Below are 27,205 nucleotides of genomic sequence, written 5' to 3'. Positions count from 1 at the left end.
GCTGTTATAAATGAAACCCGTATTTCTAAACTGACCTACTAACTTTGAGAGATGTAATTTAAAAAACCTAGTTCAGTTAATCTTCTGTTAAAAACTGTTTGGAGAGGAGAGTTAAAAGATACTGGTTGTTTTTGAGGAGTTTAGTCCATGAAGAATTTCTGCTAGTCTATCTCAAAGCACTGGGAAACTTGGATTTCAGAATAAATTAATAGAATAACCTCCAATCTCTGCTACTGAATACCCAGGGATTCAGTAGAGAAATTAACATAGATAAGGCTTTCACAACTTCACTTACTGAATTCTGAAGTTCTCTTTTATTCACATGTGCTTAAAAATAATTTTTAGTAAGAACTTTCAGTGTGCTTGGACAACTGGCAATTTGTTTACAACAATGGAGAAATCTGTTTCGAATAAGGCCTGGAATTCAGAAAATTAGTGAGTGAATAAATAAGGAAACTGTATTTCCTTACTCAATATACAGAGAACATAATTTCAACATCAAAACAGATGGAAGCATAGCAGGTTAAAAAACAATAAAATGCATATCTATTCACTTCTATTGTAGGATTTACAACTGAAGTTAAAAAGTGTATCAAGATGAAACGCACATCTATTTTAAAAAAAAGTAAGAAAACTGTGTGATAGTGACATCATTAAAAAAGGAGGATGAGATATCATGAAATCAAATCACCTTAAAATGTGATACTTAAATTCAAAATTCAAGACTGTGTACCCTAGTCAGAATCATGTTTTGTGGGGTTTTTTTATTTTTTTAGGAATTTGAGTTGAGTTGGTCAAAATCTAGTCATATGCTAGGTGTTTAAAAAGCAACACATTTGGGTAAGTGTATCGTCATGTAAGACTGCATATGAAGCATGGAAAACCTTATTAATTAATAGTTTAGAGACTTGGTTATTGTGTTTTGAGGGATTATTTCCAGGCTTTTACATTGTACTTTTTGATAGTGATGACTTTTATGTTTGGGAAGTAACTGTGATTAAGATTTAAATCAGACAACATTTGTTTTCTGTTTCACTTCATAAAAACTTCAGGCATGTTTCCTTTCAGGGTATTTATTTTGAGTATTGTTTTGTATTCTGCTTCTTATAAAAAAAAAGATTTTATTGCAATCATAAAATCAGTGAGTAGAAATTTAATTCCTTTTATATGTAAATAAATGAGATTTGAAACATGGTAGAAATGCACTTGTTTCTTTTTTCTTGCAGGACTTATCAGAACCAGACTTTAGGTCGCTACTGTGGACTTTCTCTACACATAAAAAATGTGCATTCTCTGTCCGTGTTTTTTTGACCAACACTAACTCCTCTCTGTGCTCCAAGAGCAACAATGTTAAAAAAGAACAATTTAGAAGTTCGGAAAAGTACTTTATGCATCTAGCAGCAGCCTAACTTCCTTCATTTCTGCCTGAAAGATACATAGTTATTGTCCCAGAAGAAATGTCAATCTACTTGCTGCTTAAATATATTTTTTTTTATTATTATTATTATTTTCATCTTCAAGATGTGAAAGACTAGAAATAAAAGTCCTTTGGTCTAGATGATGAGGTAACAAACATGAGAAGTAAAAAATTTCACATTGTTGCATTGACATAGAAACACAGAAACAGATGTCTCACTGGGATGTATGCTAAAGAATATTCTTCTGATTCCTTGATGTCCTTGCAGATAGGGTGCTAGTCATATCACACCAGAGAAATCCATATCTCTTCTGCAGTTTGCCATTATACAGCATTTGATATGTTAGATGGCTTTGTGTTTAATTAATCCTGCCTCAGTCCAAGTCATTCTGGTTTCCTTGATGTCAGTCCATATTGGAAAATGTTAATAACTTCCCAAATACTTGTGTGGCATCAATTTTGCAGGTTACATGCTTTGAACTACTGACATGAGAGAAGGGCAATTTGTAATCACCTCAGGTTGTTAAAAAAGATGAAGTTAATGAAGAAGTTGCATGCACAGCCTTGGTTTTAGCCCAAGAAGTACTTCTGTTGAGCCTTTAGTAGCCAGGAAGACTGATTTAACAGAAAGAATGCTGATTATGATATGCCCTGTTCTTTGCCTTTCTCCTGTCCTATAATCTCATGCTGAGATTATAGGAACACAGTTCTTTCCTTTGAAGGAAGAGATATAAGTACAGATATAAGTGCAGAAGTTTCTGCATTATAAATTTATTCAAACCACACCATCAGAGAAAGATTGATGGCACTGTGCTTCCAGACCCAATGAAAGTAAAGGCTTTCACAAAACTTCTCTGACATCTTTATAGTGGGGTGACTATAAGGGACCCTGTGGGTGAACAGTTTCTTATAGCTTTTATTTACTATGAGAAAGAACAGAATAAAGATCAAGAGACATCTCTGATGAAACCTTCACAGATATTCCTTCTTCTCTTCCCTTCTAGATGTGCACATGCTGAAGGGACAATTGGGACCTACAATACAGCAGAGAGAAAAGGTTCATCAATTCAGTGGTAATTACACTACAATTAACAACATTCTTATGCCTCATATTCTGTGAGCCTGTCCACATTTAGTTGGAAAGAATTACTTTTCTGAAAATTATCTGTAATGCTTCTGTACAAGTTCTGAGTTAATGCTGCCTAGTGCAACCCAAGTATTACTCCTTTTAGGATTAAAAAATCCAAACAATGAAGTAAAATTTTAATGCCATAATATTATTTGTATTGCTAATTGAATATTCTTGTTTGTACACAATGGTTTGTCTGTTATACTGAGGCGTCTGGAGAAAAACAGAAAAATAACAATGCATATTGAAGTATTTTATTAGTACATAACATTCAAACTATTAGTAAAGTAGAATATTGGCTTCAGAGGACCTGAAAGCATCATACGTATCAAAGAAAGGCAAAATCACCAAATAAATGCCAGTAAGTAAAAATTTCATGCCTGGGGCACAAGCGAGGTGTATAGTGTGGAAACTGAGAACTGTCATTAGAGACAAATCTGGAAGACAAAACAGATGATTACTGCATGATAATTATAAACAAATACCTATGATATTCCACCAGTTGTTCATTTTGCTTTTGATTTTCTATCATATCCTGAGTTTTATTTATTTCAGCAGAAGGTCTTCTAATCTGACAGGGTTTTTTGTCAACTGCCCAAAAAAAAAAAGTTAGATAATGAAATCATGCCCTACGTAATTTTATTTCTGCAAATGTTGCCCTTTTCAGTCCCCACTTTGTTTTGCCACTTTGTCTTAGCATCATTATATTTCTTCCTTACTTATCTTATTTTCCTTCTTTTCTAATGCATCTTGTATTACCGATTCTTTCCATTAATCCTCACACAATTTTCATACTCAGTTCTGCTCTGTCTCACTTTTCATCAGAAATAAGTGAAATCAACCCAGGACACCAGATGCCTAGAATAAACAAAAAGCAATATTTTTGTAACTTAACTGGAGAAATATACATTTTAGGTGGTAATACTATCTGCTATGAATGATTCCTGAAAATTCATATTAAAAGACCAAATTTTTGTTCTTTATATTTTAGCTAATCTTTAAAAATCAAATAATTTTTAGTGCCAGGAATCAGTCCTAAGTTGAACTGTTACCATGTGGACTTTATCTTTTAAGTTTTTATTAAAATAATGCAGCCTGACATTGTGGAAAATAAATGGTTTGTACATTTGAAAAAAACCTGAATTTTTTCCCTGCAAAGTTCAACAAAAGCAAAATTTATGGTTTAATGACAGATGGTCATCATGCTGTCAAGGTAGCATGATGTCATTTTTACTGTTCTTCAGGAAGTCTGCCCTCCTTTAACCAAGATATGAAATTCTAAATAAAATCTCAATTTTCAATTCTGCAGGAGAAAATTCATTAAATTTTAGAAGATTAATTATTCACACAGAAAATTCATCAGTGCTGTTCCAGTATAGAGCTGAAGAGGGGGAATGAGACTTTGCATGAAATATGTTTATCCGGCAACCAAAAGACCACCAGAACAGTTACCAGGACTGAAATGCAGGACGTTGTTGCTCTCTTATTCTCGGTATTATTCTGTTCATGCCCTGGCATACAAGTGAGAAAGACAGATGGATGCAGAGTAAGAACTTACCACTGGAACACTGAATAAAAGCAGCTGACTGAATGTGGAAGAAGCTGTGGAAATGATTAATTGCTGAAGTAGGTGTTGGGTGGGGCGCGGAGAAGAGGGATTATGGGTCTATAGTAATGGCTGGCTGTCACTGATCATAGACTAAGAACTATTCTTCCCTAAATTACCTTTTAATTTTATTTTCTTCAGATAGCTAGTTACAACTGTTTCAAAAATGGCTATGACATCATATATTCAGCTTCTGTATTTTATTTCTTCTGTCATGCTCATACACACGTATGAGTAAATAGAAATTCTACCATTTATAAGTTAGACATCCAATGGTCTTTAAACTTTTATTTTGTCAACCACAGAAGAATTTACTAACCTTCATGTTAACTTCATTAATAAATGTCCATAAGGTGACCCTGGCATCAGAAAATTGAACTAGGTGATGGTCATCCTCCCTCAGCTACACTTTAGCTATCGTTGCCTCTCTACCTGCCTTATTGCTAATTTCAGGACTTTCATTTCTGATATCTTAAGGTGTTTAGGTGTTGCCATGACACTTCAACATACCTGAAATTAACTGAGCATCCTAATGTGGCAACTATATATGGTTTGGTTATCACACAGAAAAAGGCAGAGAGATGATAATTTGTGCTGCCAATTTTATGTCCTTTCTCCCTGGCTTGCAGCAGGCTGTAATTCATTTCATCAGCTATGAGAACATAGTGTGACAAGATATTTTCTAGGAGAATTTAGCCATTGCATATACACTAAACAGTGACAATAATTTGTCAGTCTGAACTGGTAGGTGATTGTACCATTTCCTAAAAGCTAGAAGAAGATGTAAAATGTTCATAACACTATAAAGAAGTTCTGTGATAATTCAGAATTTTCTCCTGGGTCCACAGAGAAGTAATGCATAGTCAGCACCACAGAGAGTCTGAAATCAGAAGGAGACCACGTGAGAACCATAGAAATGGAGAAAGATTGGTTTTGAACATAAAAAGCCATAATTTTGAGTTCTGGACTTAATGTAAAACACTGATTTATATGCAATACATGCATAGGGATATGGAAGCAGTAAGCATGTGTTTGTCTTTCACCTTGGTTAAAAAGAAGAGCTTTGCTTGACTCAAAAGACTGAACATGTTAAGTGCATGTGGTGCAACAATAGAAAAACATTGAATAGCTGCTCTAAAACAGGGGTCAGACTCTGGAGATAAAAATTACTTTATTGTGCAATTACTGTATAAAGTTATCATGAAAACAGCTAGACGTTGATTTATCTGGTCATGCTATAGTATTTAGTGGTGCCTACTACAGAGTTTACTTAATGTGGCTTGTCTTGTTTAGCAAACACATTCTGCTCTTGTGTAACTATATCAAAATTGTAAAACTCATGGGTAGTAACTCAGGAACTGATGAGAAAAAGAACAAGTTTCCAGGCAAGGCTCTAATAAAATATACATTTTTCATTCTTTAAAGACTTATAAAACAATTTAAAAGAATTGTTTGTTTCTAGATAACAAAATATAGCAAAAATATTTTCCATTACCTATTGAAAAAGAAGAAAACATAAAAAACCCTATGAACTTATTTGTTTACAAAAAAGATAATTTTACATTTTTTTTAAAAAAAGAAGTAATAAATAAGCTCCAACAAAAAAAATCCACCAAAAAAATCACCTTCTTTGTAAAAAAAAAAAAAAAAAAGACAAAGAAAATACTACATTATTTGATTAAGGACAACTCATTAGAAAACTAGGTTCATTTTATTGTTAAATGTCTTTATGATACAAAACAAAAAAGTATCCATCTAATAATTAACTGATTTCTCAGTGGCTTAGTATGATTACTTACTGGTGCAACAAATCGTGGCAGGTGAGGGATTATGACCAGTTCCATATGTTCTTTAGAGCGATATCAACTAAACTTGACTTTTTCAGGACATACCATATGCTCTGAGTAGATCACTACGAATATGCACATACTTTGGTTATGAAGTTTCTCAAACCACCATGGTACACAACCACAGTACCTTCTAAAATGAGGGTTACCAAGGTAAGAGAATATTTTCATTTTGTTTACAAACATTGAAGAAATTAACTCAATTTGTTGATAAATGTGAAACACTTGTTTACTGCTTGAAAGATTTCTGAATGCATTTTTCAATATGTTGATAACATTATAGTTGCTATGATGATCTAAGCATATAAGAAAGGCTAGGTTCAGAAAAAAACCACCACATATTAGATCAGTGAGTAAGTTAAATCCTAAAATTTTCTCTCTTCAGTATATGGCATTTTTCAAATAATTTAAACACTAGACATATTCCTCAGGTTTTGTTTGTTTGTTTTTTAAAATGAAAGTCATTAAAGTCTGTAACACTGTGTAGACAGATGATATGTAGAAGTAACATTGGAACAGCCTTGGGAATGTGACAATTAGGTAAAGGGTGTGGTACTTTTTAACATACTAAATATGTGAAAAATTGTTGACTGCAGATTGATCTATCTGTGAGATATATGAGAAGGCTCCTCCACATTAGGTGGAGAAGGAAAGAAAAATATATGTAGTTGAGACATTGCAATAGAAAGCACCCTTCTAGCAGAGACAGAAGTATGATATATGTCTAAAAAGAGAAGCACAATTTCTAGATCCTGATATTCTTAGTCAAAGGTAGGAAAATGTAGTAGGAATCATCTTTTAAATAGGTACAACATCATAAGAAAAGATGGCTTTAGCTGCAGCCATTATGGATAAGTCCTTTGGGCTACAGCATCTGAAATCTTGCAAGTGTGTAATGTTCTAATATTTTTAACATTTCTAACATTTCTAATGGCCATGTATATCCTCAAAAAAGAAAGTCTGAAGGACATCTGGTGTACTAAGATGGGCCTGAACTTGCAGAGAGTCAAAAAGATTGTTCAAAGATGTCTGAAGTGTCCTTCAGTGGTCTTTGGGCAAATTTTTCTCTTCCCTGAGGGGTTCTGCGGTTATCCTGGGAGAAGATTCAGAGGGGCTGAAGAGCTGGGAGTCACAGTCTTCTGAGTCTGAAACAATGAAGGAGTTTTTCTTGGATACTGAACCCTTTACTTTGGCAATGGCTGAGCTTTATTCTCTTTGGGACTGACCTCATCCCATGGAAATTAGTGTAATGAGGAGAAAGCCCTGCTGTAAAGAAGTGTTTTTTAACTCTCAGCAGAAGACAATGTCTGTGGGCTCCTACTGCTGTCACTGAAAAATGAAAAGATGGTGTGTAGTCCAAGGGTTGCAATGATCTATATGGCGTTATCTGAGGCCCTGTAGTGCCCTACCCCATTTCCTTTAAATGAAGAAGAGGACATGCAGGAGGAAGGGAGACAGAAGCATTCTTGAATCTTACTTCATCATCAAATAAGAAATGGACGTTCACCAACACCCAGATCTAGAAGATACTCAACCCAACCACAGTATTTCTGGTCTACCATTCAACTGTTGTGTACTGGAAAACTTAGGCCTGAATACTCTGAACCCAATGCCCACTTAAAGGGTTCTCGAGAATTAACTTTAATTAGATTAGAATTAAATGAGCTTTAAGTAATATTGTTTTGCAAGTGTTTTGGGGTTGGTATTTTTGGCATTCCATATATTTTCCGTCCTTTAATTCTTAAATTATTATGCAGCAAAATAGGCTCTCTTTTCTCGCTGCTCATAGCTAACTGTGTTCCAGTTTAAACTACAGAAACACTTAAAAACTGGAATACAATTTAGTTCTTTTCATAAGAATCTTGTATATTTTTAATCCAAAAATGCATTTAGAATAAATAAATGAAAGTAATTTGAATTAATAATTATGACATTAAATTGAGTCTGTTCTGGGTATCAGATTCCATAACCTTGACTATTTATTGTGTTAATAAAACTAATGATTTTGTAACATTTGGCTAAGAATTCTGATTTAAAGATTAATATTTGCTAGGGAGTTCCTCACACTCATATCCAAGCTTCATCACAATAGTCCACTGCAATATCACAGAAACTGTGGGTAATACTTAAAAATGAGGATGATTGCTGTTTGTGCTGGTTTTGGCTGGGATAGAGTTAATTTTCTTCATAGTAGCTCGTATGGGGCTATGTTTTGGATTTGTGCTGGAAACAGTGTTGATAATACAGGGATGTTTTCGTTACTGCTGAGCAGTGCTGACACAGAGTCAAGGCCTTTTCTGCTTCTCACACCACCCCACCACTTCCATAATGAAAATCTTTCTTTTAAATGAGATTTTGATCCTCACATTAGCTCCTTGGTATGGAGAAATAGTCTCTGCTTGCCGTGTTCCCAAACTTTCATTCCTGTCAGAATAACTAATGCAGACTTGGCCCCTTTGTTTATTGGGGTCTTCTTTTAATTAATGAGCCAGGTCTCAAAAGGCATATCTACCCCCACCTTTTTAACAAATGCATAGCTTTTGGATATGATGTCTCTGCAATTAACTTGTTATTCATTCCTGTGCTATTCGACAATAGCACTTATATGCAATCTATCATTGACAAAACTGTAGATGATAACTCTGGGAAAACAGGACATCATTAGTCTTTTTGCTGTGAGGATGAAAGAAAAGGGGAGAGATGTAATTAATTATATCGGACACTATACACTCTTCACAGCAGCTATAACAGGTTAGCTGGTCTGCTGCCAGATTAATGAACATCTAGGATGAAAGTAGATGGTGTTGATGACAGCAACGCAATAATGTAGCTTTAGGTTATTTTGCACACACTATTTACTCAAGCCCATTTTTGTTACTGAAAGCATCTGATACCTCATGCGGAAAAAGATATATGTTCTTTTGAGAAGTTACAATGCCCTTTTTTTTTGAGGAATTTTTCAGTAAATCAGATTATTCATTTTTCTTAGGCAGAGATTTTCTTCTGAACCACAGAGTTCTACCTGCACTCCTCAAATAGATATCAGTAAAGCAGTCAGTCATTAAAAAGTATGTCTTTTGGGTGCTAAAGACAAATCATTTAACTATGTAATCGCAGTTTTATTGCTATCTTGTTTTTTACAAAAATTATGCATCAGTAGGAAGGGTTGGACATGATGGGTGTTCTAAAATTATTAGGAAATAAAGGAAAGAAGGAAACGTTCTAATATCAATGATAATTATTATTAATTTTTTAGAAGATACAAAAAAATCGATCATGGAAGAAGGTGCATTTATATATGAAGTTACTACTTCAGTACTGATAAAAAGTTCCCAATTAATAAAATATTTTCAGATTACAAATTCCTTTTGCTCTTATCTCTCTCAAGCATACACATACACACTCACACATGTTAAAGCAAATAACCACGAAATGCACATCTATGCTTTTAGCTTGGCTTACATCTCAGCATGGTATGTAGGCCTGAAATGCTTGTCCCCAGTGACTTTGGACTCAATGATCTTAGAGGTCTTTTCCAACCTTAATGATTCTATGACTTGCACTGAATCCTTCTAGTGCTTTACATCAGTTGTCAGTGTTGGTAGGATGTTTTTACCTTCCCAGTTGCCCTTACAGAACAAATATGGGGCCCTTGAACTTGAGGGCCAGGCAAACGAGGATGCAGATGAAGGTCCATCCAGGGGGTTGCCTAGGGTGAGGCAGTCAGCCCCACGCATTAGGACTGCCTCTGCTAAGAAAAAAAGGAGGGTAATTGTCATAGGCGATTCCCTTCTGAGGGGAACAGAGGGCCCTATACGCTGACCAGACCCATCCCACAGGGAAGTCTGCTGCCTCCCTGAGGCCCGGGTCAGAGACATCACTAGGAAACTCCCTGGTCTGGTACGGCCTTCCGACTACTACCCGCTGTTGGTTATACAGGCTGGCAGTGATGAGGTTGCAGAGAGAAGTCCTGCAGTGATCAAAAGGGACTTCAGGGCACTGGGGCAACTTGTTGAAGGATCGGGAGCACAGGTAGTGTTTTCCTCAATCCCTACAGTGGCAGAGAAGGATACTGAAAGGAGCAGGAAAACACACCTGATCAACACGTGGCTCAGGGGCTGGTACCATCGGAGGAATTTTGGCTTTTTTGATCACGGGGAGGTTTACACGGCACCGGGCCTGCTGGCGACAGATGGAGTCCAGCTGTCTCACAGGGGGAAAAGGATTCTCACTCATGAATTGGCGGGGCTCATTGAGAGGGCTTTAAACTAGGTTTGAAGGGGGAAGGGGATAAAACCAGGCTCACTAGAGATGAGCCGAGGGGTGGCGTGCCAATGCCAGGGGTGAAATTGATAGCCCAGCTCAAGTGCATCTACACCAATGCACACAGCATGGGTGGCAAACCGGAGGAGCTGGAAGCCATTGTGCAGCAGGAGAGATATGACTTAGTCGCCCTCACAGAAACATGGTGGAGTGACTCTCACGATTGGAGTGCTGCAATGGATGGCTATAAACTCTTCAGAAGGGACAGGCGAGGAAGGAGAGGTGGTGGGGTGGCTCTGTATGTTAGGGAGTGTTTTGATTGTCTAGAGCTCAACGATTGTGATGATGATACGGTTGAGTGTTTATGGGTACGGATGAGGGGGAAGGCCAACGAGGCAGATATCCTGCTGGGAGTCTGTTATAGACCACCCAACCAGGATGAAGGGGCGGATGAAGCGTTCTACCAGCGGCTAGCAGAAGTCTCTCAATCGCTAGCCCTTGTTCTCGTGGGGGACTTCAACTTCCCGGACGTCTGCTGGAAATGCAACACGGCAGAGAGGAAGCAGCCTAGGAGGTTCCTGGAGTGTGTGGAAGACAACTTCCTGACACAGCTGGTAAGTGAGCCTGCCAGGGGAGGTGCCTCGCTCGACCTGCTGTTTACTAACAGAGAAGGACTGGTGGGAGATGTGGTGGTCGGAGGCCGTCTTGGGCTTAGCGACCATGAAATGGTAGAATTCTCGGTTCTTGGTGAAGTAAGGAGGGGGGGCAGCAAAACCACAACCATGGACTTCCGGAGGGCGGACTTTGGCCTGTTCAGGACACTGGTTGAGAGAGTCCCTTGGGAGACAGTCCTGAAGGGCAAAGGGGTCCAGGAAGGCTGGACGATCTTCAAGAAGGAAGTCTTAAAGGCGCAGGAGCAGGCTGTCCCCATGTGCCGTAAGAAGAACGGGCGGGGAAGACGACCGGCCTGGCTGAACGGGGAGCTCTTGCTGGGACTCAGGAAAAAAAGGAGAGTTTACCACTTGTGGAAGAAGGGGCAGGCGACTCAAGAAGAGTACAGGGATCTCGTTAGGTCGTGCAGAGAAGAAATGAGAAAGGCAAAAGCCCAGCTAGAACGCAATCTGGCCGCTGTCGTTAAAGACAACAAAAAAAGTTTTTACAAATATATTAATGACAAGAAGAGAGCCAAGGAAAATCTCTATCCCTTATTGGATGCAGGGGGGAACATTGTCACCGAGGATGAGGAAAAGGGTGAGGTACTCAATGCCTTCTTTGCCTCAGTCTTTAACAGGCAGACCAGTTATCCTCAGGGTACTCGGCCCCCCAAGCTGGAAGACAGGGACGGCAAGGAGGATGAACCCCCCATAATCCAAGAAGAAGCAGTCAATGACCTGCTATGCCACCTGGATGCTTACAAGTCTATGGGGCCGGATGGGATCCACCCGAGAGTGCTGAGGGAGCTGGCGGAGGAGCTCGCCAAGCCACTCTCCATCATTTATCAGCAGTCCTGGTTAACGGGGGAGGTCCCGGACGACTGGAGGCTTGCCAATGTGACGCCCATCTACAAGAAGGGCTGGAAGGAGGATCCGGGGAACTACAGGCCTGTCAGCCTGACCTCGGTGCCGGGGAAGATGATGGAGCGGTTCATCTTGAGGGCGCTCACAAGGCATGAGCGGGACAACCAGGGGATCAGGCCCAGCCAGCACGGGTTCATGAGAGGCAGGTCCTGCTTGACCAACCTGATCTCCTTCTATGACCAGGTGACCCGCCTAGTGGATGAGGGAAAGGCTGTGGATGTGGTCTACCTGGACTTCAGCAAGGCCTTTGACACCATCTTCCACAGCATTCTCCTCGAGAAGCTGGCGGCTCACGGCTTAGACAGGTGGACTCTGCGCTGGGTCAAAAACTGGCTGGACGGCCGGGCCCAGAGAGTTGTGGTGAATGGAGTTACATCCAGTTGGCGGCCGGTCACGAGCGGTGTTCCCCAGGGCTCAGTTTTGGGGCCGGTCTTGTTCAATCTCTTTATCAATGATCTGGATGAGGGGATCAAGTGCACCCTCAGTAAGTTTGCAGACGACACCAAGTTGGGCGGGAGTGTTGATCTGCTGGAGGGTAGGAAGGCTCTGCAGAGGGACCTGGACAGGCTGGATCAATGGGCCCAGACCAATTGTATGAGATTCAACAAGGCCAAGTGCCGGGTCCTGCACTTCGGCCACAACAACCCCATGCAGCGCTACAGGCTTGGGAAGAGTGGCTGGAAAGCTGCCTGGTGGAAAAGGACCTGGGGGTGCTGGTCGACAGCCGGCTGAACATGAGCCGGCAGTGTACCCAGGTGGCCAAGAAGGCCACTGGCATCCTGGCCTGTATCAGAAATAGTGTGGCCAGCAGGACTAGGGAAGGGATCGTGCCCCTGTACTCGGCACTGATGAGGCCGCACCTCAAATACTGTGTTCAGTTTTGGGCCCCTCACTACAAGAAGGACATTGAGGTGCTGGAGCGTGTCCAGAGAAGGGCAACGAGGCTGGTGAAGGGTCTGGAGAGCAAGTCCTATGAGGAGTGGCTGAGGGGACTGGGGTTGTTTAGCCTGGAGAAAAGGAGGCTGAGGGGAGACCTCATCGCTCTCTACAACTCCCTGAAAGGAGGTTGTAGCGAGGTGGGTGTTGGTCTCTTCTCCCAAGTAACTAGCGATAGGACAAGAGGAAATGGCCTCAAGTTGCACCAGGGGAGGTTTAGCTTGGACGTGAGGAAAAATGTCTTTACTGCAAGCGTGGTTAAACATTGGAAGAGGCTGCCCAGGGAAGTGGTGGAGTCCCCATCCCTGGAGGTATTTAAAAGACGAGTAGATGAGGCACTTAGGGACATGGTTTAGTGGGCATGGTGGTGTTGGGTCGACGGTTGGACTCGATGATCTTAGAGGTCTTTTCCAACCTTAATGATTCTATGATTCTATGATTCTATGTTAAATGCTATGTAGTTTCCCATTGCCGAAGGACAGAATAAGGATGGAAGACAGAAATCTGTTAAAATGTTTGGGAGCAGGGGTTGATAGGTCTTCTTTCTTTAATATTTCAAAAGTCAATACATTTATTAGCAAAAAAGAATACTCTAAGGTGGGGTCAAGGATATTAAAAGGTTTGTGAACCTCAAGGAACCTTTTTGAAAAATGCAGCAGACCTCCGGATTGGTAATGAAAATTGATATTGAGTGAGATTTACTTGACTTAAAATTTCAAAACTACTTGTGAGTTTCAGTAAGAGTTACATCTGTTTGATGCTTCTACTTTTTTTTTTAACTCAAGTTTTCTCAAGGCCATGGAAAAAGCACGATATGAAAGATCTTTGTCTTCTGAAACAGGAAAAAAAATACAGTAAGTGTCTATGATTTTTTTTTTTTCTAGATTCTTTTTTTTTGAGATGAGTGAGGGAAAATTTTAGGAGAGAGGTCCACTGAAGCTCAGAGTAAAAATAGTTTCAATGCAAAATTTAAAATAAAATGAAGTGTGAGATTGACTCAAACTGTTATTTCATTTTCTTGTGTTTGATGGAATGGGTAATGTAGCAGTCCATGTATTTCACACTGAACAGCTTTTATTCATAGGCATCATTAGTTGATCAGTTTTTCAAGTAGGCAGTGGATTTTGGGGGCACATTGGTCTGTACTCACTAGTAAACTGGTATTGTGTACAGAGACATGCATTACATGCATATGCTTACATTCAAGCATAGCAAAGTTTTCCGAAATAGTATGTTTAAATTCAGAAGAAAACATAGCTAATGAGAATATAAAAACATAGGAGTGAGACAGGTCAAAGGTTCTTATAGCCATGTATTCTCTGTCCAGCAATAGTGTCCTTGTATTAAATTGCTGTGGATAGATACTTCCCCCATGACCACCATCCCCGGCCCCACAAGTAATTCCATCATATATTTAATCCAGAAAACCTTTTAGAACTACAACTAGGTTGGGGCACAATTCTAAAAATCATATGCTCGCTTTAATAGACTCAATAGACTTGACTTTATAATAATGAAAAATGTAGAATGTAGATAATATTGTATCACCTATTTTAGATAATATGCATATCATATAATCTTTTAGAAAAATAAATATATCTGCTCATGATCCTTACAGAAATCTGAGTTTATAACAGAAAAGTAGAATAATACCCACAGCCTGTTAATTCTGGAAAACTAGAGGTAACTTTGCAGATCCACTGCAGAACAAATCATTGACGTGCCATAAATGCGCAAAGTAACCTCCAGTTGACTGGCATGATCAATAAAAACATCTTACTGATAGAGTTCATAAACCTTAACCTATTGCCTAGAAAAGTGCCAAGAAAGCCACTAGAAGATATGTTTGTCTACTATGAAATGGAACTATATATTTTCTTAATTACCCTCAGTACCAGTATATTCACAAGATAATTTGAGAGGGGGAGAAAGATCTACTGAGTAAACAAATGTACTTGGTAAATAAGCAGTGCTTAAGGGCTATGCCATTTTAGGAGGCTTCTCATCTGCAACTAAGGCTTTTGGAGCAGGGCAAAGAGCAAAGCCCGTTCATTCACTGCAACGCTGAGTGTCAGGGAGGTGTGCTGATAAGTCACTGTCCGTCAAACGTAATATTCACAGAAAGACAGGTACACGCATCTGCTCTCTCTCTATTTTCCCTTCCACTTTGCACGGCCTAGAATATTTTTGCAAAGCACAGCATTCACATCAGACCTGGGACATAACCCAGCTTCAGTTGACTATAATTCAAAGAACTTTTAGACATTTATGTAAATGACGTAAACATGAACACTTGATGTTGGCAGGTATGTATGCATCAGGTACATGAAATTTTATTCTTCAGAGTACCAATCAGTCAATAGATGCCTTAGGTATGAAAAAAATCTTTCTGAAGTTAGATTTATATGTGACCCAATTATTTCTCTTCTTTCTCTGTAAGCCAGTTTGAGAGATTCTGCACTAAAAATTAACCCAGTGTAACAATTTCCAAGTAATTGCTTTAAGTCCACAGCTGCATGCTTTCACATAGTGCTTTGGTGTATATAAGCCATAGTATATGATTGCAGTTTTTAAATTCATTGTGGCATCTCTGCTTAACTTTTCAGTCTTCCTCTGTTTTGATAATATCTCCCAAACTTATGTCATCAAGAAAATTAACTTCTCACTGTTAATCTTGTCAGTAATATGAAAATATTAAGCAAGATGTGTCCCAAAATAGATACTTGAAAACTTCCAGTAGGTATTTTCTTTGTCTGATATTGTTCCAACACAAATCTCAGTCATTTCCAGTTCCTCAATTTCAATAGTGTTTTCTGCATTTTACATTCCTGCGCCAATCCCCATATTCACAGCCTTCACTTATAATTTCCCATGAAAAGCCACATTAATTGTTTGACTAATACTACTTCATTCTTGTCTAGAAAATAAACTAACTTTTACAATCTAGCATGAACTTTCTTTTTTAAACCCACATAGAATTTTATGGGGTTTTTTCCCACTTATCTCTGTCTATGTCATTCTTTCTTTCAAAATGAGGGCATGAGCCAGCAATGTGCGCTTGCAGCCCAGAAGGCCAATTGTATCCTGGGCTGCATGAAAAGAAGCGTGGCCAGCAGGTCGAGGGAGGTGATTCTGCCCCTCTCCTCTGCTCTGGTGAGACCCCACCTGGAGGACTGCGTCCAGCCCTGGAGCCCTCAGCATAAGAAGGACACGGACCTGTTGGAGCAGGTCCAGAAGAGGGCCATGAAAATGATCAGGGGGATGGAACATCTCTGCTGTGAAGAAAGGCTGAGGGAGTTGGGGTTGTTTAGCCTGGAGAGGAGAAGACTCCAGGAGGACCTAACTGCAGACTTTCAATATTTAAAGGGGGCTTATAAAAAAGATGGGGGCAAACTTTTTAGCAGGGCCTGTTGCGAGAGGACAAGGGGGAATGGCTTTAAACTAAAAGAGGGTAGATTTAGACTGGATATAAGGAAGAAATTTTTTATGCTGAGGGTGGTGAAACACTGGCACAGGTTTCCCAGAGAGGTGGTGGCTGCCCCATCCCTGGAAACATTCCAGGTCAGGTTGGAGGGGGCTCTGAGCCACCTGATCTAGTTGAAGATGTCCCTGCTCATTGCAGGGGGGTTGGACTAGATGACCTTTAGAGGTCCCTTCCAACCCAAACTATTCTAGGATTCTATGATTCTATGAAAATTAGTTTCAAAGTATGTCATAATATCTCAGCTGGACTAATAGACCTGCACTTATGAGACTCCTTCCCATATACACCTACCCTTCTCTGCTCATACCTTTTTTCAAGACCTGCATGAGTACTCAAATATCTCATTTTTTAATATTCTCCAATTATATCCTCCTGTCATGGTGTCATCTTCAGCTTGACAGACTTAATACAGTTAATTGTTACTGACCTGCTATGTCATGTGTCACTTCTTTCAGAAGAGATATTATCTGTTTACTTCGTCCACAACAGAACTATGCTCTCTATTTTGATACCATTGTGATATAGTAACTCCCATATAACTTCCATTACTATTCTACCATTCACATTGGTAGTCATGTCTTGTCCATTTTAAAGTATTTTGCCAGGCCTTAAACATCTTAGATTTTCCCTATATCTTTCTAAAGTATCTAATTTATATTCCTCAATCAATATTTTCCCATTATTTATAGGTTTCCTTCTTAAGTGATATCCTCCTCAATATAACTATTCATTTAGATAGATTTTTCAGTCCCTTCTTCCACCACTTCTCTGTAGTTTTCAATAGATTTTAATAGATTTTTAATTGAAATAAATTCTAAGACTCTTTTGATTCAGCTCCTCAAATTCTCTAGTTCACTCAATTTTACATTGAGAGCACACACAAGAGACAGTAAGAATATATAGCATTTCAGTTAATATATGTTTGCGAAGTCCTTAGAATCTCATCTGTTTTTTTGAAGAATAGTTATATACCAAGCTGGCAGCAGGATAGCATATCTTCAACATGCTGAAGTATACTACTCGTTGGTGGTACAGTGCATATAGTGTGTAAGTAATTCTGGACTTAGTTAATGGCTGAGCATATTTTTGGGTGAAAATTTTGTATTTAGATTTTTAATTTATGTCCAAGTTCCATTTTAGGTGCTTCTGTGCATTACTGGAATTAGACTTTTCATACTTGTTGGCTTTACATCCTTACTCATTTCTCATCGATCATGAGAAAATGTTCATTTTTATTTGGTTAGATTTTATAGGAACAGGGAATATGTATACCACTGGTGACAAATAAAAACCCCTCCTGAAACATAAGTCAGTGATACTTGTTTCTTGTTTCCTTAAATGAAACGTATATTGCTGACATAAAAATAGCAGTAACCAAAAAAAACCCCTCACTTTGTCTACTGATAAAACACAGTCTTCACAGTTTACCATGGTAAACATCTGGAGGTATGTTTACCTACATATGACCTGTTGCATGATGTTTTATCAGATCTTTGCCTGCTTTCAAGCAGTACTTGATATAAAACCTGTCAGTTATGAAAGGATATATTTTTTGTCATGTGAATGATAGCTTTGGAAGAGTTTCACATTCAAAACACCACCTGCTCATGAAGACATAATTCAGACTTTTGCAAATGTATAAATCCACTTGATGTAGCTGTAAGATGTATCTTGTTGTGACTGTCACATGATTCACATTTTAAATGTCAAACCTGTCATGTTTCTTGATTGAAGTACTCTTAATGTAAGATACCTGTTTTTTTTCTGTTATTCAATCGAGACAAGGCCATGCCAGTGAATAGCCAGCTGTTTAAAGCATCACCTAGAGAAAATAGTAACAGGTACATCTTATATCATGGTCTGCATGTGTTGTCTTTACTTCTTTAAAGTCATATCCTTCACATGAGTCACATTTCTACTATGTATTTTAAGTCTGCCTACATGTTGTGGAAAGGACACAACATAGTGATTTTTCAACTGTCTACAGAACCGCCTTGAATTGAGGACATTTAGTCAAGATACAGAAAAGCATACTGCATGTGAATTTGTTCTTGAGTTCTACCAACTTTTTCCATTAAAACACAATTCAAATATGAATACATAAAAACTTGAAAGTGAAAGTATGGGGGTCCACCTTCACCTTTTTAATTTCTAAAGAAGGATATTATGTGTTCCCTGTCATGCTGCAGGCAGGCCGAAAAAATTAAGTAGGAAACACAAAGGAAGGTAAAAATAACTGGAGTACTGCAGAGACCATATAAGCCATGGTAGGTAAAGACAAGTACCGTGGAAGGGCTTCGGAAATTCTGGGGGAAATTTAAAGTATAAAGCCATTAGAGGAAACCTATGGATTCAAGGCAGCTGTGATGTATCCAAGACAGGTATTAAATGAGAGGTAAGCGGCGGTTATAGGAATGGGGGACTGAGGTTCACATTGATGTTTATTAACTCCTCTGTTTATCAGATAATTTGTTGTTTATTTTTCTTATGTTGAAATTCTTCAAAGAATAGCAAAAACATGATTTTAGCCAATATCTTTTTTGCCCTTTCTCTGTGCTAAGGGACGCTGTAAGCAGAAGCAGCCTCCAGCAGTGCCAGGGCTGGGGTTTCCTCCTGCCCAGGGACCCAGGGTCTCTGCCCAGGCTGGGGAACATGGCTGCCACTTTCCTGTTTGCAGGTCCAACCGGTAGCAAAGTTGAGCATGTATCCCAAAGACACATACACAGACACACATACATAGGCTCACAAACACACAAGTCCAATTACACATACTGCCACAGACAAGGTGCTGCCTTCAGCAGCACCCAGATGCAGTGCTCACATAAACACAAGTGCAGATGGTCAACTGTCTCTTAGTTGGCTGGTCAGGATTGAAGGTCACTAGTGCAAGCACACATGCACGCATGCACACACAAGCCCCCGCCCAGCTCTCCAGAGTCACAAGCATATGCACATTTGCAGATCCCCTGAGTACTGCTACTGCCCCTCTGTCTGTCTGGTACCCGTGCCTGGATCCTGGGACCCCCTACCTGCCCCACACGTCCCTGACTCACATGCAGGTCTCTTCTGGTGCTCACCAACAAACAGATGTTTGTCTCACAGCTGCCTCAAGCTCATGGGTCTTTCCAAATACTGGCACAGCCCTGCTGCCTGCCTGGTGCCCCTGCCCAGTACCAGGTTTAGGAGAGATACAGACACTTGCCCCCCATCCCAGCAGCCAGCACCAGGTACCTGGCTCTCAGGCCCTCACTTGCCTTGCTCACCTGGTCCCCCCGTAGTTGATTTTCAGGACACACTGTTTTCATCTAGTGGCTGAGGCCAAGTCCCCCATCTGCCCCAGTTGGTGCCCCTGAGACACCACTGGGTCCAGCTGCTGATACCACCATCCCGGGGCACCTGCACCCCTGTCTGACTGTGGTGTCTGGCCCCAAATCCACTCACACCCCAGCAAGCGGCACCTGATCCCTACAGCACTTACACCCACACAGGATAACAGATGAGGTGGTGCAGGGAAATCTACTACAGGATTTAAGGAGAAGACAGGTGCAGGGCTGGGTCAGACAAGCCTGCTGACTGGCCATGGTCTGCACACAGCCGGACCCCCTTATACACAACCCTGTCTACCTCTTACCCCTTTGCTCCTCCCCATCCCTTTCCCCTACGCACTCCCTCCTAAGTTTTGCGTAGTCCCACTGACAGTCCCCTTGAATATCCCAAATCCCCTGTTCTTGTTTCCCCCTTCTTGTCAGTGACAAAGTCCAGGCTGTTCCTCTCCAAAGCTGTGCCCGGAGTTTCTTAATGGCCCATCAGTTGGTGACTGGAGACTTTCTGTCCTTGGCGCTGTCTCTGCTATCCCTTGTCTATTGGCTTCGTGTCTGTGTGTCTTCTTGTTTATTACTTCCCCCTTTATTTATTACTCCCTTTGCACTGAAGAAGTCCTTGATGGCAGCACCTCTGTGAAGCAGATGCTCTCACCTTCCACATGTGCTTACGGTCTGCCCCACTAGATTTCTTTTCTTTCATGCCTAATGAAAATTAAAAGATATTCTTTTAAGACTTGGTCAGGAAAATTAATCAGTATTTAATACTAATAGCAATAATAATGACAATAACAACAACAACAACGATAGGAAATTGAAGGAAAATCTAATTCAGAACAACTTCTAGAAGAGCCATTAGTGAAACCCTATCTCTCACAAAGTCAGTGACAGCTTTGCCATTGATTTTATTAGTGCTATGACTTCAAATGATGTCTTTTACATGGGGTGTTAATTAAATGCTTCTGGGCTTGGGGAAAACAGAAGAAAAAATAATATAAACAGCTATGCCTTGATGGGCTGACAGGTTGTTTCAGCCTACTTCAAATCTTCATATTCCTTCTCTCCTCACCCTTTGTGATATTTAAAGTATTCATGTATTTTCACAATGTATTGCACTCTTTAATGATTAACTCAGTTTTATTTCTGGACCATTTAAACAGAAGTTTTCATTTCCATATATCGTGTGGTTTTCTTACACTAAAGTCCAATCAGAAAATTAATTGGAAGGATTACTGTGTAGGAGTGACTCCTTTTTATTCTTTATTTTTTTCTTTTTTTTTCTTTTTTTTTCCCCTTTTTTTTTCCTGTTTTCCTACATGGAGAGACCTAGAATGTAAATTAGAGATTGCCCTTCTGCAGCCTCTGTGACTCAGGAGCTACAGTGTGTCTACAACATGAGGTTACTGTCTGTCAGTGCTCTTTTATGTTGAAAGAAGGTTGGGAGGGTAGATATCAGGGTGCCCTAGACTTTCACTGAGCAAAATGAGGTCAGTGGTACCACTTTCACACAAGGTAAAGATAATGCTGTTAGACCACAGGAAATATATGAGGAAATGGGGCTGGTATCAAAGGGGATTCTTGTTAGTAAGGTGAGTAGTGTAAGATGCCCAAAGGATTCCCTGCTACATTTAGATTGTTAGAGATAATAATAAATGGTGCTGCTGTCTTTGGATTTTGCCCCACAAAGACTTTTTTAATCTTTGTTCCCATTTCTGACTGAGGCTGTAATTTATGCTTTTGTCATTGTTGAACTGGGGCTTACTTTCCCACTGCATTACATCTTTTGTGTTCAGTGAAAATGTAATGCACAATATGAAGAAGTTAGAAGAGAAAGGAGACTCAGATCTTGATTCCTGTGGTGCAATTTACTTGAGGACAGCCTTGCTCAGAAATAGATAAAAGAAGTGGGTTTTTTTTTCCAAATACATAATTAATCAGCAGTTTCTATTGCCAGAAGGCACCACTGAGGCAAAGAATTTAGAAGGATTTAAAGATAATTAAACTTCTTTTGAGAGTAAAGTAATATTTTATACATTTTTCTAAGAAATATGAAACTGTTCTTTAAAGCATAAACCAGTCATTTGACTGGTCAAACAAGAAACCCCTTATGAGGGTAAATTACTTCTTACCTGCCTGTAAAGGGGCTTTCTAACCTTGATATGGTTTGTATCATACTGATTACTATTGAAACAGTACTCTGCTTTTAAAATATGACTTTAGACAGACATCTAGTCAAATAACACAGCATTTCTTAGATTCCTAGGAAAGCCTTGCAGAAAATGCATTTAAAGACCAAATAAATCAGTGGAGACAGAATGCAAGCAATATTTAAATTTAAAAGGATTTTATAATAAAATATATCATCCTTTTATGTTATAAAATACTTCTGTTTCAGATACCAGTGGCATTACTAAAGTTCCAGTGATTCCAATTAAATTCTAGCTCAAGCTTTTAAAATTATAACCATGAAGAGAAATTAAATTGTACAAAGGGATAGTTCTGTCTTTGTTTTTATGAAAAGGCAAGTCACAGTGGATAAGTGTATTCAACACACTTCAGAAGTCTTCAAGCTTTTCGTTATTGAAGACCTCCTGAGGTGGAGTGAAGGATACATTTTCCTCTGACACCAGTTTTGCTGTGGACTCAGCAGTTTGTTCTTCTTATCTTGGCTAGCTAACTCTGTGAAGGTGGAAGGCAGGTATATTTGTACACATGCAGTCCAGAGTCATTAAGGATTCCGTGGTTTCTGTCTTAATATTTTATTTAGTTTTGGTTGTGCGCAGTGTTGTGATCACTTCTCCTTTGTCTTCAGTGGACAGAATATATCCTATTTGTGTGAGAGATGAATAAGTGGGAATTAAATTTGTGAAAGCATGAGGTCAACAAAAATACAAAAATATTTTTCTTTTTCTGTGAACTGCACAATACAGTTAGCTCAGCAATGACAATAAGACTGACTGGTACTTTGAAATGCTAAAGAAAATTTCCTTTCTCCTTCATTTAAAGCAATATAAGCACATGGAAAAACACAGAACTGTCTGAAAAAAACAGAGTTCTGATGTTATTATTTAAAATATCATATGAAATAACATTTTATATGTTATATTAAAATTATATTGCATATTGAATATTATATATTATACATTATATGCTATTCTTTATATATCATTATATTATATAGGTTACATAATGTGATATACTATGTACTGTATTTTTTACGTATATTTCTGGCATTCATCTGCATCCATAAAATGTAGTGGCAGAACAGATTGTTCTGACTACATAAAATGAACACTTCTCCAACATCACAAAATATCGTTTCCCTACACTACTTTTGCATTATCTAATAGTTGCTGCACCCATGTAAAATCAGAGAGAAAAGTAATAGTATCACAGACACTGTCTATGTGTGGTTTGTGGCACAGTGAAAAAGAGGTTGAGAGACTTTGAATTCAATGTTGCTAAAGAAGAGTGTCTCTCAAGACTGTGTTATCTCATCCTCCTGTGCCCCAGTTACTGAAAGCAGCACCACACTGAAACTCTAACGTACATCAGGGTCACAAGAAAGTGAATAGCTGGCTTAAAAAAAAAAAAACTGTTTGAAAGTTCTTCTTTTAGAAAGGCAACATTAAAGTGACACATGAGGTGACAAGATATTTTTAAAAATACAACAAACCTGTGGCCCACTTTCACTGGATGCTTTCCCCCGCCCCTCCCCCCCCCCCAAGATTCTTCTGTTCCTAACATCTGTTCTCCCTAACCAGCGCTGCCAGCATTTGGAGCCTTAGCATAGGGAGGCTGTTGCTTATGATTTTAATATGGTGTCACTTTATTCTGCTCAGAGCAGATCTAATTAATGCCTAATTAAGAATCCATCCAAGGTCACTGATGTCAATAAAGCTGAACAAATGTTAAGAAGGATGTCAGTTTGGGGAATCGGTCTGTCCAAGTCCTAAGCCTGGTGCAAGGTTCTGAACATTCTGTGTGTATCTTAAGGAAGGTGCCAACTTCATTTTGAATACACAGCTTCAGCCATTTTCTGTTGTCTGTTTGCTTGCCTTTTGGATTAAAACTGTAGCACAAAACCTGCAGGAATTAGAGAAGACTCCAGTATCTGGTATCCAAAATTAGCTGTTTCCTTTCAAAGTAAAATATTTTATAGTAGAACATACCTTAGCAATAAAGGTATCTGCAAAAGTTTCACATGGTAGGGATGATCCTTGACTCACTGGATTAGAAAGTGATAAAATGGCATTTGTTTCTTTGTCACTTTCATTAATTCAGACTGAAAACTTGCTGCCTCTGCCAGGAGCTGCAGGAAGCATGGAAAGCCTGCTATCTGAAATGTAAATTGATCCCTTTTGACAGGCAAGTAAAGACTGAGCTGGAGGTATAAGAAATGTATGTAGTATTTTATTACTGATTATGAGTATTTGCTTGCACTTGCTCTTGGAGGTGTACAAATTATGAAAAGTTTGACTGCTTATTCCCTTGTATAATATTACCCTGAAAAAATTTCTTGTAAAAAGGATGAGTAGTACCTTAATTGTAAAAGTATTTACTTACACTTCTGGAGTCACACTAGGAAAACTTGTATATCATACCTCTTTGAGTTACTAAACAAATTTCCTACTGGCGAAGAGCATGTGTAGATATCCTAAATCAGGGGCAGTTTCTGTACTCTGTTCTGAAGCAGCAGGCTTCAGCAGGCACATGGATGGAAATCAGTAAATAAGCTAGTTATCTTCTAGCAGAGTGGTGACTGCCCAGCAGTTCGACCTTTTTTAGATTTCTTTCCATCAAAAGAAAATTTCAAAGGGAATTCCTTTAGCTTGGTAAAAGGCAGCTGCACTTAGAAAAAAATTTGAACATAATACTGTTTTTGAATATGAAGCATGTTATTGTTGAGGAAAACTAACTCATTTAAGTATGGCAGTTTTGCATATGGCATCTTTTCATTTTTATTTAAAAAAAACAAATTATTGTAACTTTTTTGAATGGTAGTTCATCAGGAACTTATAAGAAAAGATAAAAGCAAGGGTGGATATAGGTCTTTCTTTGGACCCCAGGCTTGAGTTTTTCAGTAAAAAAATGTTCATTACATTTCCTCTTTTAGAGGAAAAAACTCCAAAACATCAGACATGCCTATACTTTTACCTTAGCTCAAGTTGTACTATAAAATATGACTACTTTTCCAAAAGAAATAATTTATTTTTTATGTATGTCATAACAAATCACATATTTCTGTTCTGTTACTCAGTCATTATTTAACACCATTTCAGCCAGTTTTTCTTAACATCTGGCTTTTAAGTTTGGTGGGTTGTTTGTTCTTTTTTTCTAGTAAGCCAATATTTTATCTCTTGTTCTGTTGTTATTTAGGTTACTTTCCTTTGGATCTCGCAATATACACAATAAATATTTTAACATAATTTTATATCTAGAACATCTTATTAGGAAAGTGTCCTGGTTTCGGCAGGGATAGAGTTAATTTCCTTTCTAGTAGCTGGTACAGTGTTCTGGATTTAGGATGAGAACAAAGTTGATAACACACCGGTGTTTTAGTTGTTGCTAGGTAATGCTTACACTAGCCAAGGACTTTTCAGCTTCCCATGCTCTACTGACTGAGGAGGCTGGAGGTGCACAAGAAGCTGGGAGGGGGCACAGCCAAACTGGCCAAAGGGACATTCCATACCATGTGACGTCATGCTCAGTACATAAACTGGGAAAAGCTGGCCGGGGGGGCCGCTGCTCGGGGACTGGCTGGGCATCGGTCAGCGGGTGGTGAGCAATTGTGCTGTGCATCACTTGTTTTGTGTATTATTATTATTATTATCATATTATTATTATCATTTTATTTCAATTATTAAACTGTTTTTATCTCAACCCACGAGTCTTTCTAACTTGTGCTCTTCCAATTCTCTCCCCCATCCCACCGGGTGGGGGGGAGTGAGCGAGCGGCTGCGTGGTGCTTAATTGCTGACTGAGATTAAACCACGACAGTCCTTTTTGGCGCCCAACGTGGGGCACGAAGGGTTTGAGATAATAACAGATTAACCGGAGTGTATTAAAGAACTTATATCTGTTAATAGTTGAGGGTCACAATGTTGGTTTCTCTGTTCTCGATATTGATTTGTATAATCTGCATCGCGCTCTTTTTCCTGCTGTACATGTTAAAGATTGGTGTTGGGTTTTGCAGTTTGCTGTGGTCTGCAGTGAATAGTAATGTCTCGCTTGTGAGGTTTGTTTTTAGAACATTGACCTTGACGTTTCTGTGGTATGTAAACTTCGCAATGAAGCCGTTACTGTACCATGGATACCATATCGTGGAGACAACTAGCAATTGCAGTAACTTTTCTGAGAGTTTTTTTACGGAGGAAATACAGAATGGCAGTGTCACTACCTTCTTCTATGATGTTTCCTCCTTCATTACAGTAATTTTTCAGTATTTTGAACATCCTTGGGCAGTTAAGATACTTCTATTAATACTTCTTGGGAATATTGTTTCGGTTTTGTCTAAAGTTGGTAAGCAATTTAAGAATATCATCCAGAGATCTGCCCCAAGGCTGAATAATTATGAGTGGCAGGGTGTGTGGGACAAGATGGGCAAGTACCTAGGCCAATGGGCACCCCCAGTGTTTTGGAACTTCACCCCTGAGCAAGTGCAGAATCCTGAAAAGTTAGTAGAATATTTGGAAAAAGTATGCTGTCACCCTGGCAACTCTAGAGAGATGCAACTCATTGCAACGTGCTGGGGCCTGGCCCATGCCTACCGAGCCCTGTTCAACACCATTCAGTACCCTCAAAGGGAAGAGAAGGTCTCTGGCTCTGACAGTAAAACGACACGCACTGCGGCCACTCAGACCCGGGCAACAGGCCGTGCAGCCACTCAAACCCGGGCAACACGCACTGCGGCCACTCCAACCCCGGCGACATGCACTGCGGCCACTCCAACCCCGGCAACAGGCCCTGCGGCCACTCAGACTCCGGTGACATGCACTTGCACTGCGGCCACTCCAACCCCAGCAACACGCCCTGTGGCTGAACCAAAGAACGAGCCTGTGCCAGTATCAGTCGCCCCTGTACACAAGAAGAAATCTTGGAAGCGGAAGTCAGCTCGTTTAGTAAGGGAGGAAGAAGCTTCTTCTAAAAGGGAACCGGAGGAAGAAGTATACGAGACAGATGACCCTAGAGAAGGACCATCACGAGAACGGGAGGAGGAAAGCCGGCCGCTGATCGGGGAGGAGGAAGAGGAAGAACTCATAAACGAGACAGTGACCACCCGATCTCTATCCCTGAGTGAGCTGCGAGATATACGAAAAGATTTCAGCCGCCGTCCAGGTGAGCATATTGTCACCTGGCTGCTCCGATGCTGGGATAATGGGGCCAGTAGCCTGGAATTAGAGGGTAGGGAAGCCAAGCAGCTGGGATCCCTTTCTAGGGAAGGGGGCATTGACAAAGCAATTGGAAAAGGGACACGTATCCTCAGCCTTTGGAGGCGACTCTTGTCAAGCGTGAAGGAAAGGTATCCCTTTAAGGAAGATGTCATATGTCGCCCAAGCAAGTGGACCACCATGGAGAAGGGTATCCAGTTTCTGAGAGAATTAGCTGTGCTGGAGGTGATTTATG

Source organism: Aptenodytes patagonicus, chromosome 1 (genome assembly GCF_965638725.1).
Source record: "Aptenodytes patagonicus chromosome 1, bAptPat1.pri.cur, whole genome shotgun sequence".
Lineage (NCBI taxonomy): Eukaryota > Metazoa > Chordata > Aves > Sphenisciformes > Spheniscidae > Aptenodytes > Aptenodytes patagonicus.
This window is presented reverse-complemented; position numbering follows the sequence as displayed.